This window comes from Lissotriton helveticus, chromosome 3_1, assembly GCF_964261635.1.
Source record: "Lissotriton helveticus chromosome 3_1, aLisHel1.1, whole genome shotgun sequence".
Taxonomy (NCBI): domain Eukaryota; kingdom Metazoa; phylum Chordata; class Amphibia; order Caudata; family Salamandridae; genus Lissotriton; species Lissotriton helveticus.
In genome coordinates, this window is record NC_136061.1 from 998253291 (window position 1) to 998266017 (window position 12727).

A 12727-nucleotide genomic window follows, 5' to 3' on the forward strand; every position below is an offset into this window, starting at 1 on the left:
GGTTGCTTTTCACTCCTCGATGGACGGGGGAGGGCCAGCAGGGAGAGCGGACCGGAAGCTGGAGAACGGTCTCGCAGGGACTCCTGGTTCCTGGAGTCCCTGCACGCTCGCAGCCCCGCTAGCACCTCTTACCCGCGGTGTCCTGAGTCTGTGCACACGCTGCGGCACCCGCGGAGCGGGTGCAGCGAGGTTTGGGCTTCTGGGCTTCTGGGAAAAGTATGCGCCGGTGATGAAGGCTAGGTGAGCCTGAGGTCTGCCACAAGTAAAAATGGTCTCCCAAGAGCAGGCGGCGAGGGTTGCTTTTCACTCCTCGATGGACGGGGGAGGGCCAGCAGGGAGAGCGGACCGGAAGCTGGAGAACGGTCTCGCAGGGACTCCTGGTTCCTGGAGTCCCTGCACGCTCGCAGCCCCGCTAGCACCTCTTACCCGCGGTGTCCTGAGTCTGTGCACACGCTGCGGCACCCGCGGAGCGGGTGCGGCGAGGTTTGGGCTTCTGGGCTTCTGGGAAAAGTATGCGCCGGTGATGAAGGCTAGGTGAGCCTGAGGTCTGCCACAAGTAAAAATGGTCTCCCAAGAGCAGGCGGCGAGGGTTGCTTTTCACATCCTCGATGGACGGGGGAGGGCCAGCAGGGAGAGCGGACCGGAAGCTGGAGAACGGTCTCGCAGGGACTCCTGGTTCCTGGAGTCCCTGCACGCTCGCAGCCCCGCTAGCACCTCTTACCCGCGGTGTCCTGAGTCTGTGCACACTCTGCGGCACCCGCAGAGCGGGTGCGGCGAGGTTTGGGCTTCTGGGAAAAGTATGCGCCGGTGATGAAGGCTAGGTGAGCCTGAGGTCTGCCACAAGTAAAAATGGTCTCCCCATGCACATCATTTCAACCTAACCGAATGTATGTGAGTGGACAAGCTGGAAAAGGAAAAAGTTTCTTAGTTAAAGTAATCACCAGTTATCCACAAAAAATAACTGAGTCACAATTGTGTTGTGTTGTAACTGCTCCAACTGAGTTGGCAGCACATAACATTAAAGGAATTACATTACATTGTTTACTAATGCTGCCTGTGGAGCATGAAAACAAATTGGAATATCACAAGCTATCTGGAGAAGCTTGTTGTGAAGGTTCAAGAGTGCTGAAGAAAATGAAACTTCTGATTATTGATGAAGTAAGCATGGTCTTAAACTTAATGCTTGCTTTTGTGCATTTAAGAATGCAGCAAATTCTTAAAACAGAGTATGACGTGTTATTTGGAGGTAAACATGTCATAGTTTTTGGAGATCTATTGAAACTTACTCCTGTAAAAGGACAACCAGTATTTAAAACACTTGCGCATGAAGACACCAGAAAGGCTCTGGGTAGTGTTGGAAACGTGAACATTTGGTCATATTTTGAATACAAATAACTCATTACAAATATGCGACAGGCAAATGATGTTGATTATGGAACTATTCTTCAAGAAATGAAAATTGGACTACTGACAGAACATGGCAAACAAGCTTTGCAGAGTCGATTACTTTCCAATTTGTTTCCAAATGAAAATATAGTTCCTCCGAAAATGTACATGAAAATTACAGAAAACAAATCTGTAATCTGCTTAAGGCCAACACTGCATAAGTGTTCTACATTCAACGAACAACTTTTGAAACTGGAAAATGAAGAAATAATAAAAATGGAAGCCATCGATAAAATAGAGCATGAAGGAATCACTATTATTTTGACAGAAAAATTGAAGACAAAATTGGATTCTTTAGAAAAATTGATATCTAAAACTGCTGGTTTAGAAAATAATCTATATGCATGTAGAAATTGTCGGGTAATTTTAAGGTGTAATTTGGGCGTAGAAAAAGGTTTAGTTAATGGAGCAATGGGCAAAGTTGTGGATTTTGTTAATTATCATAATAAAGATGGTATTGAATTTTAAAAAATTCAAATTGATCAGATTGAAGAAGTGAAACAAATTGGTCATTGTTCAGTTCGTTTCTTGCTTGTTAAAGATTCATATGTCCATAGAAAACAGTTTCCCGTTTCTCTGGCATATGCAGTGACTATTCATAAATCTCAAGGTTTAAGTGTTGACAGTGCTTTGGTGAACATTGGAAATACTGCGCCAGATGTAGGTAAATTCAATTTAGCGAGTCCTTAATAGCAATTTTTACCGAATGGCTGTTAAGGACTCGCTAAATTGAATGTAGGTAGGAATCGCTAAAATATTAGTGATTCCCTAAAATTCCTTCATAACGAATCGCAAATTGAGATTCGTGAATAAGGAATACCTTCCCATTCATTTCTATGGGCTAGGAGGCCCAGAGGAATGAATGGGAAGATATTCACTATTTGTGATTCGGTATTAAAGAATCGCAAATAGTGGGAGCTATTTCAAGGGTGCCAGGGTATCAAAAGGACACCCTGTTGCACCCCTGAAATGTGCATGTGTGCACATGTGGCGCACATACATGCCCTAAGGGCATGAATGTGTGCCACATGGCACTTCAAAAAAAGTGCTTTTTTACAGGAAATTGCTAATTACCACCAACTTGAAGTTGATGATAATTAGTGATTCCTTAAGCCTAAAGTGCACTTTCTTTTGTGCTACCTACCATGCATTTAAGGAATCGCAATTTGGGATTCCTTAAATGCAAGAGCAAAATAAGGAATCACAAATTTTGCGATTCCTTATTTTGCTAGTAGGTTTAAACTCACCTACATTGCTCTCAGCCAAATGCCGATCGCAAACTCAGAAATTCTGCGAATTTCAGCGTTAGCGATCGGTATTTGGCCACCTACATCTGGCCCACTGTGTTTAATGAGGGTATGGCATATGTTACTTTGTCGCGAGTCAGAACATTATCTGGTTTGTTTTTGGTTGATTTTGATGACACAAATGTTACTGCAGATGCAAACTGTGTAAAAGATTATAATAGATTAAGAAGAACATATGCTCCCAATTTAGGTCAATATCCTGTATTTGAAAAGCGTGTAGTAGGTCGAAAAAGAAGGTATGAGAATATTTGTAGTGAAGGTATACAAAAGGTAAAAAAACAAGATAATGTTGTCATTGCAAGCAAAAAGAAAATGGACACTGTTGAGTTGATTGTTGGTTATCACTTTAAAAATAGTTCAGGTGTCAACTGCTATGCTAATGTAGTGGTCAATGTTGGGTTTTTTCTTGAAGGTTTGCAACAGCAAATTATGGAGAATCAGGAAAAAAGATGTTGTTCCTTGTTGCATTCCATTGATGAAAAATTGAGAACTGATACAAGTAAAATACAAAGCGTTTGTGATGTTCGTAATCTTTTGGATGTATGTTCTGGCTTTACACAATGTACGCAAAATATCCAACAAGATGCTCAGGAATTTCTAATGTATATGCTTACCGTATTGGAAAATGAAGGCGTAGAAATTGAAAATATTTTTGGTCTTTGTTATAAATGGGAACATCATTGTGAAAATTGTATGTATACATGTAGCACTAATGTAGACACTGAAAGATGACATTACCGGACTGTAAATCAGTGTCTTTCAATAAATTAGTTAAAGCAGCAAATCAAAACATGGAGTGTAGCCAATGCAAATCAGAAATGTTATCAACATTATTTATACAAAGATATGTCAATATATATTTTTAATGATGCAACGTTGTACAAATGATGGGAGAAAACTGGACAATTTAATAAAACATTTTGTAGCAACTCTACTATCAATATCAGGAAGGACTTTTGTAGCAGTCGCAATCCTTTTCCATGATGTTCCTTCAACAACATCTGGACATTACACTGCCTATCTAAAATGTTAAAAAGGCTGGACACTTTGTAATGATGCTCAGTTGGTTTTCAAACAACGTTTGCCTAGTGAATTACCAAATTCCTAATTAATATTTTTAAAGCCAAAGTTTTAGGGAGATTATTCAGCCTCTGAGGAATTTAATATTATGATTTAATAGGATTACCATTGGACAATTTAAATAAAAAGGACTGCAAAAATACCATTTGGCCTCATGGAAAGGTATATGTGTGAATTATGGACTTTTTCTTGCACATTGTCTCAGTGTATAGTTTTAAGTGACAACATTTACAGTGTTTATAAATGTAAGTTATTACATTTTCTTACCAGTAAGCATTTTATATATGTGTGATTTTTATTATATGGTATTTTATTGAGGATGGATTCTTGTTTTTTTTTTAAACAATCTTATTGATTGGTTTTTTTTGCCCTCTGTTATGTGATGAGTACGATTGAAATCACTGTTTCTAGTGAAATTCAATATATTCTGAGAACAACAAAAAAGGCAAAGAAATTAGTTTGTAAAATGTTAAAATTATGCTGTGAAAATATATTATTACATGTTATAACTATTTTGTCTTTACTTTCACAGATCCTAATTCTAAAATATGCAATTTACCACAATTTACATTAAAAAAACTGAATAAAATATGTAGCGTTTTTTACGTGTATTACCGTTGAGGTAAGTTTAAGTAAGTCTTAAAATGCACAATGGCATGTGTTTGCACACAGTTGAAAAAAGGGAAGATGAATGGAGTAGATTTGGGCCCCGAGAATTCCATTGCAGACAGGTATCAAATAGGACACAGCTTCAGAGCACCTGTCTGCAACACATATGGTATGGTATTCAATAGAGAGATATGGTGGACTAGTACGGCCCAGGGAATTTCAGGTTTAAACAGACAAAAATCCTTAACTTAAAACACATCACTGAGTGTGTTTCCACATGTCACATCAGGCCCCATCCTATCCTTTCAGTAATCTATAAATGTGCCCTATAAGTTTACCAAAACATAAGTACGTATACATTTATCTTGTTCTCTGTTTATAGTACTGACATTTTTATACTTATTACTCATATAATAAGAATTGACCTAGCCATGAACCCTAGTACAAATTAATTTCTTTATATAGTATGCATGTACATCATACTTACAGCGCAAGACACTGTTTCATATTTAAAAAGAGAGGAAAAGGCAGTCTGTGTACCTTTTCTTCTCCGTGTAAATACGACCTTATTATACATACCACTTTGCGTTGAAAGAGCATTCTAAGGGTGTTGCTGTGTGTGTTTGCACAGAACACTCATAGGACAAGACACAGCTCCAGATTTATCATAAATCATAAATCTGGATATGGGTCTGAATGCTGCAGCATCCTGCAATTGGTGTAGCACGGCACAACAAGGAAAATTATTTTCATTTCTCCTCATTTGTTCTCTTTGAATGTATACATTGAAGGAGAAAAATACCTTCACAAATTGTTTTTGTGCAGAAAGGTGTGTGTTTTTGCACAAAAACAAAGTCCATACAACACAGATATCCTTGCACCATGGTGCAAGGGTGCCTGTGTCACCACATGGCTGCAGTTTAAGCAGCAGTGCAGAGGGAAGCACAGACTTGCAACATATTTATGTACATATGTTACATCCCTCTGCTTCGGAAGTACCGCAGCACACTGTAGCTAAACACTTTACAGTGTCATGCTGCAACACTTCCTTATAGTTCTGCAATTATACATTCACCATACACCACAAATGCATTCTTTCAGTCAATTATCCACTAGACATACATTCATGTAAACTTTCACACACTAGTATACAAGTGTAGCTCTTTTTTTTAACCAGAGTAGTTAGTTCTGAAAATAACTTTTGTTTTCTTTTTGTGGTTTTATATATTGTTTTGATTTTTTTAACGATTTTGTGTTTTTTTGGGGGGGTTTTAACAGGGAAAAAATTTCAACAGGACAAACAGAACCAAAAACTATGAGGAGAAAAAAAAAGAAACTAGCAACTGTGGTTGTCGATGGCACGACAAACAAGGTCCACTGACTCTTCCCCGTAAGAAATTAAACGATTGCATTGCGCGCAATGCATCCTTACTCTCCCAAATTGGGAACGTATATCTGGTGCTGATGTGGAAGTAGATGGTGTTGCCCCAGATGTGCTAGGAACAGCTGGTGGTGCAGGAGCATTTTCAAGTAATCTTCTAATTTCTTCTCGTGAAAAGTTCACTGGATGCTGTGTCTGCAGGTGTTTCCTTATGCTAGCTGTTCCACATGAGTACTTTTTATTTGAGTCTTCCCTGGAGAGGAACGACTTGCAGATTTTACATGTAACCTTTGTTGCATTTACCTTTTTTTGCCCCGGTGGGAAAGTAAAAAACTTCCAGACAATAGCGGTATATTTCTCTGGACGGGGAGGTTCGGGAACAAATTCTTCAGTGTCAGAATGTTCAGAATCTGAAGATGGTTGGTTTGTAGCCATTTTGGAAAGATTCAGGACAACCAGGTCTGCAATCACCAAAAAACAGAAGTTCTTCTTAGCAGAGGTCTTCTCCTAAGGAAGGTCTAAGAAGAGTGATTGAAATGGGTGGGGTCCTTCAATACTTAAAATAGGAAGTGTAATGAACCAATCAAATCTCTTTTTTTGTGGTCACATGGGGTCCGCGTAGGGTGTGCGCACCCAGCGCGACTTCGCGAAATTGCATTTAAAAGTAATGTAACTTTATTAAAAGTTAAAGAATATTATTTTTATGATTAGCGCAGATAATGCCTTGTTTTATTATTTATATTAAATATATATATATGTTTTTGGACATTAAAACATTTTGCGGGAGTCACGCACCCACCGCGTCCGACACGCATATGACGTCACGCGGAACCGCACGACCGTCGCGTCACGTAATACGTACATGTCGCTTATGCGCCACAAGTCGCGTACCAGTTGCATAGCATTCGCGTAGGGAAAGTCGTACTCGTCGCACACCCTACGCGGATCCTACACAATAATCCTAAAATGGCAGTCAGGTACCGCACAGTGATCAAGAAGAGTGCGCTTTGGGCGCGCAACTCCCCAAAAAAAAAAACAATAAAGAAAATATTATAAATATATTTTTAAAAATATAAAAAATGAAAAATTACATATTTTTGATTTTTAAAAAAAATATATATATAAAAATGTGTAATGTAATTTAAAAAATAAGATATCTAAAAATAAATATATTAAAAAAAGTATTAAAAAAATATGAACAAAATAAATATAACAATTAATACATTTAAAAATTATCATTTAAAAAACCTTTGAAGTTCACTGAAAAAATCATAGGTTTCATACATATTATAGTTAAGGATTAGCATTTAAAAAACCTTAGAAATTCACTGAAAAAAACATAGGTTTTAGGGGTGTTATAGTTAGCTGGACATTTCACTCGTACAAAACCATTGAAATTCCTCCGTTATAGTTAGTTGTACTAACTATAACTTGCGCGCCCGCAATCCACTGCTGATGATGTCCCATATTACATCATTCATGACATGGTCAGTGACATCACATGAAAGTTTCTTTCATTAGAATTTCCAGCCAGTCATTGCAACACAGTGCACAATCATGAGGTGAGGAGCTTGGGGATCCACAATGGATTTAACCAAAGCCAGCAACTGAGAACCTTTAACCCTCTCTGGCCAAACAAAGTAATCTGCACATTTGGCAAACCCAAATCTCTGTCAGTACCTCTCTTTTTGCAGCCTCTTTATTACAATAGATATAGCTGTGGCCCACAATCCATACATAAGTATTATGAAGTGAAGAAGCAATTGTAGTCAGAAGAAGCCTGGAGCTGAATGAGGTAGTTTTCCGAAGGAAAAGCAGTTAAAATTGAGGTGTTTTAAAAATATGTATATATTTCATTGGATGCTGTCAGCATACAATTAGTAGTGTGTTGGATGCCTTAGCAAGACATCTTCTTATTGGCTGTTGTTTAAAAAAAGAAATGTAATACAGACATGAATATGCTTTTGAATCTGTGGAGTAAAGCACACATGCTATATCTTATTTGGAAGTAGCATGTTTCTTCTGGAATGTGCTATGAACGTGTGACCTACTGGTTCCACTCGGTTGCTAGGTACACTGAGCTAAGAGTCTATGGGGTGTTAAAGAGACAGACATTTTTTTTTAAAGTTGAGTAGTGATGACACAATTTAAGTAATAGCAAGTTTTTATTTCCAACTCAAGACTATGTAATAAACTGTTGTGTATTATTTAAGTTTAAAAAAAATGAAGCGAGCTATAGGTTTGAACTTCAGTTTTTTTTCTCATGATTTCTCCACGATCAACACGAATACATTGCAAAAATGTGCTGACACGAACCTCGTTTTGAAAGAGACGGAAAGGGTTAACAGATACTAACCATGCACAAGTGGAGATGCAGTAGTCTAAAATGAAAGACATGATTTCATGTGCTGCCTTTCTCATGATGATAGAGTGGAAAGTTGAAGAGGTTGCCATTTTAGATTTACTTTGTATGAGAGTGGTGTACCATTCTTGTGCTTAGTTTTCACAAATCCTAACAGTGTCAAAAGTATCCAGAGAGAGCTAAAAGAACAACATCATCTACAAACTCAATTTACTGGTATGCACATAACTTTTTAATGCTTTAAAAAAACTACATTAGAAATAAAGATGTATATCAGAGTTTGATAAAAAAAAAAGAGTATCAAAGTGATGTGAAAAGATATGAGATGAACAGTTTCTATTAGAGGGTATGTGTAAGAGGTTAGTGGTGAATGTATTGGGAAGTGTTTGACAATTTGATTTTTAACTTATTTGACCGCTTTGCATATGCTTAGATGGTGAGATATGGTTTTTATGCTTTCATATAGCTATATATACGGTGGGGCTTTTAAGTTAAATATGCAGAGATGTATATATTTTTGGAAAGATGGCTTGAAGGTCTACAACTATTAAGAAATCACATATATTTTTATATGATGATCTATGTCCAGTAAGGCTGATGAAAATGTCATGTATGTGGTAAGAGTAGTGTTTTTTTTAAACATGGTTTGTTTAAAATTGAGGAGGATTAATAGTGCAGAATGCCTCAAGAGTTCTTGTGCTAGCTTAATTTTGAGTTTGAGATATGCTGAATATATGTTTTAGAAGCAGAAGAAGTATTTGAGAAATGACATAAGTATGCCATTTGCAAAAGGTTTGGTGGTTTGAAAATTTGTCAAAACGTTTTCCGTTTTAGAAATTTACTGGTGCATGTGCACGCTCAGTAAGAAAGCAATATATGTTTCTAGAGAGCCATGTATGCAGTTATATATCAAGGGTGATTTATAGACTCACACATAGCTCAGAAGAAAAGCATATATACAGTAAAACATGTAGTTTGATACTGACAGAAAGAAATAACCAATGAGTCAGAGATATATTCACAACATTTAACATTGTTAACATCAATGAAGGTACTTTCACAGTCAGTCAGGCAGTATTCAGGCAATCATGCAATCACCCTGCCACTAGTCAGGCAGTCATCAAATCAGTAATTCGCTATCCAAGAAGTTACTCAATTACCTAGACACTACACATGTATTCTTGCAATCAGGTAGGCAGACAGTATGCAGTCAATGTATTATGCAGGCACTACCCCTAATTTCATCTAATCACCTAGGTACTATTTACTTATGCAATTAACAAGGCTGTAACTATGCAATCGTTATAACATTTGCGCAGAACCTATGCAGTGATCTAAACACCCACTTACAACCCATGCAGTCATTCAAATACTGAAGTGTCACGTGGCCCACAGGGACATTGTCATCTTCACTAAGTTAGCATGAGCACGCTGCAGCCTGCCTGCTGCTTTGCACACGTTACTACATGTCTTTATTTTTTGCAATAATTTCTATGACTGTTTTTATATGAGAACTCATCACTGTGTTCACTCTCTGAATGTTACTGGGATTTTGACTGAATATTATGAGCAAGGTCGAACAACAATGTCCCTTGTTATTTTGTTCTGGCCAGGCCTTAGCCCTTAGACAAAACATACTGATGCAGCTGTTGTTTGGACAAACGTACTTTGGTTTTAGTAGAATATACGAACAGGTAGCACACACTTGAAGAGGGACCTTTCCAGGGAGAAGAGCGAGACAGCACCTATGATGTAGATCTACCATCTATAGACTAAGGTATGGGGTCAGCTGACAAAGCCCAGAAATCTTCTTTCATATAATAATACTGCTTCTTAGCAAGTGGAGGAAGGTTAGGCTCTATTGTCTTTTCATTATGACATCCCCCTTCATGATATATGGAGTAGCTGCTGTGCTGACTGTATTTGTACTATGCATTTTCCTCCTTGTTGTGGCACATATACTTCATGTTAGGCCACATTAGTTAAAATAAGTATTTTAAACAGTTTCATGTTTTTGGCAGATCTTATTGGGGACAAGTACCAGAGGGCAAGCAAAAGGGTGTTGCTCGTTACCCCAATTATTACCGCAATTCCTGAGAGATCTGGGAGTGTTGTGTTCTGGGGTGTCTAATCATTTGTTTCTCTGTGAGTGAGTGAGTGAGTGAGTGAGTGAGTAGGAGATCAACTGAGACACTATAGCTAGTTGGTCCTGGGCTTGTGGGTACTAAGGTGGTAGGATGACTCAGTCCCTATACACCTAGGTCCTACAATCCTACACATAGTTCTCTGTTTGTGCAGAATCCCTGCAACAGAAGTACATGTGTGCACTCTTGAAACACTCAGGCTCTACTCATGCACTCATCTAATTGCGTAGAGAGTACTATTGTAAAAAACCTATCACCCATCCAGTACCTATGCAGTAATTTAATTACTGAGGCAAAACTCTTTCACTGATCACCCCAGCAGTACACTTACTTTCATATAATACCTCAAGCTTTAACAATGGACAATGCACTTATTCAATTATCCAGGCACTACCCACGTAGTCATCCAAACATCCAGGCATTATATGTTCACTCAACCAAAAACAAATGGGCAGCATCCAATCGCTTAAACACTATTTGTGCACTCTTCAAAAAGGCTAGGTGCTGCGCATGGACTTTAACAATCATGCATGCACTATCCATGCACTCTATAAATCACCTGTACTATATGTGCACCCCTGCAATCATCCAGGCACTGGGGTTGCACTCATTTATTAATCCCACCAGTATCAATGCATGTATTTAATTATTGAAGCATTAGTCACACAGTTGTCAAATCATTCAGGCTACACTCATGCACTCACCCAAACACCCATATACTAGTGGCATTCTCATGCAAACATGCAGGTAGTAACTATGCAGATATTGAATGACCCATGGAGTTATGACATAGTCAGGGAATCATCTAAGCACTACTTATGCCCTAATTAAATGATCCAGGGAGTATTTATGTATTCAACCACAAACACATGTATTTCCAAGTATTACTGAGTAATATGTAGTCTTTTAGAACCGTGTGGGGAACTATGGGCCCCATTAGGATGTCGGGCGGATTGCCTCCGCCTGAGTGGCGGTGGCCACCGCCACCCTGGCGGAGGCAATCCGCCCGACATCCTTCCCTGCACCCCCCCCCGCCATATTACGATGGCGGAGGGGACCGCAGCGGTGGGAAACACCGCCCGCCTGTTTACCGCCCCGGTCGCCTGGCGGCCGGGGCGGATAAGTGATAACATGGTGGCGGTGTCTATCAGACACCGCCAGCCATATTAGAATAGGCATCTGACAATGCCTTTCCGTGGCGGCAATGCCGCCACGGAAAGGCAGGCGGACTTCACTCTGGGGGCCCCCTGCGGGCCCCCAGAGTGCAGCACAGTAGGGGGGTGCACACAGGGGGGTACCTATGGTACCCCCCTGCATTTGCATAATGAAAGCGGCAGGCACCGCGCGGTGCCTGCCGCTTTCGTCATGCAAATGCTGCAAAGCATTTTCAGCATTGTGGCGGGCGGTGCAGAGTGCACCGCCCGCCACAATGATGGGAATACAGGATGCGCCCGGCACTGTGGCGGGCGCATCCTAATGCTGCCAACGGGACCCCCGCCCTCATGGCGGCCGGTCCCTAGTACCGTGAGGATGGCGGGCGGGCAAAGTCCGCCCGCCATCCTAATGGGGCCCTATATATGCAACCTACCACACACTCTTTGCAAGTACTTGAAAGAATTAGTAAGCTATATGGTTGGATATAGATTAATGTGCATATTTTCATATGCACCCTTTCCCACAATTTAAATCTGATACATTTAAGTAGAAAAGTACTGAAATACTAAATACACCAGTGCCACAGTGGTAGAGATTGTATTAGCAGCAAAGAGTTGGCTCTAATCAGCTAGGCTGAGCACTTATATCTAAACAGCAAAAGGAAGTGCCTAAACTGATACAGCTAGTCATATGTAATTTAAACTCGCAAAGGAAGAAGTTACGTTTCAACCCTGGATTTTGCTAGTTAATAGCGTTTTATTTGTTCACTTTTTTAGACAAAATTTTTTTTGAAAAGTTTGTACATGTTATATACAATAGGACACTACACCATTAAACTAAACAATATTGTAACACTATAAGAACTCATTCAAACTAATCAGACATATCACAGTCGTTCAAAAGTACATACATCCATTCATACACAATCTGAAAAAAATCTGAAACAAAGAGAGAGAAACAAAGGTTGCTCAATAAATCAATACATCAGATATGATACATCAATGCATATCAACCTGGAACAAAGTACACTTGGAATTCAATATAAAATCAATTATTCGATGAAAAACGTATATATCAATGTGTACAAAACAAAAGTGCAGTATTTGTCAACACTTGAGTTTTTTAGAGCAGAGCAACACTTAATACAAGGGCCCTTGAGTTTTTTAGAGCAGAGCAACACTTATTACAAGGGCCCTTGTATTAAGTGTTGCTCTGCTCTAAAAAACTCAAGTGTTGACAAATA